Here is a 928-nt window from a genome sequence, read left to right on the forward strand (position 1 = left end):
GTTCAAATCCCGGACGAGCCCTCATTTTCTTACCAACAGGTAAACCTCACCTGGCTCTGAACACAAGGAAATTCTTAATACCAATAATGATTAAAGCATAGTTTACTCGAAAGTTTCTCTCCACCCTTTAGAACCTAAAATGGAAGTTAAATACATATTTTTACTCTATCTTTATCTTCACTCTACATTAAGACTCCAATAAAGTTATCTAAGATAATTATATATAATGACATAATAAAATGTAGCACAATCTTCCAGTTACCTCTCCATATCATGGTGTTTTCCTTGCCAACATATTTCGATATATTTGTGATGAAGGATGGAAGTACTGCGGTTATATGGTTGGATTTAATTGCAGTACTTGAGAGTTTATTTGCTTATCTGCTGATAAAAACACTGAGTGCTGCTGCAGGGTTGGTAGACGTGGAGCCTGCTGCACTACAGGAAAGTGCCTGTAGATGGCGCTCAGTCTCCACAAACTGTAGAGAGGCGCTTTGAAGAGCAGAAGGCAGAAGTGTGGAAACAACGTGGCATGTACAGTTAACTCTGAAAGTCACGCTCCCCGCTGTCCTTTACATGGCTCGTTGGTCTAGGGGTATGATTCTCGCTTAGGGTGCGAGAGGTCCCGGGTTCAAATCCCGACGAGCCTGAAGTTTTTCATGTTCGAGAGCAAAACCTACTTAATTAAACAGTACATAATCGAAATAGCAGGTAATTGACGACAACTGTATGTTTACATGAACGAAATTCACAGAAATGACAGTGAATGGAACCCTTACCTTTCAAACTTACTGTTTGCGCTTTTTATATCTTATTGAATTTTAATAATCTGTTATGTAATATTATATACATGATGGGTTACTGCATTTCAGACTCAAATACTTTATTGATCACAGTTGCTCATGTTGCTCACAAGACATTAAAGAAA

At 38.5% G+C, this 928-nt stretch overlaps 1 non-coding gene across 1 annotated transcript; it reads left to right on the forward strand.

Annotated features, from left to right (window-relative positions):
* Positions 1-578: 578 nt before the first annotated feature.
* Positions 579-649, forward strand: trnap-agg. Its single transcript has one exon. It is a non-coding gene; the product is annotated as a tRNA-Pro (tRNA).
* Positions 650-928: the final 279 nt, after the last annotated feature.

Source organism: Morone saxatilis, unplaced genomic scaffold (assembly GCF_004916995.1).
Source record: "Morone saxatilis isolate NCDOM2014 unplaced genomic scaffold, NCSU_SB_2.0 Contig24, whole genome shotgun sequence".
Classification (NCBI taxonomy): domain Eukaryota; kingdom Metazoa; phylum Chordata; class Actinopteri; family Moronidae; genus Morone; species Morone saxatilis.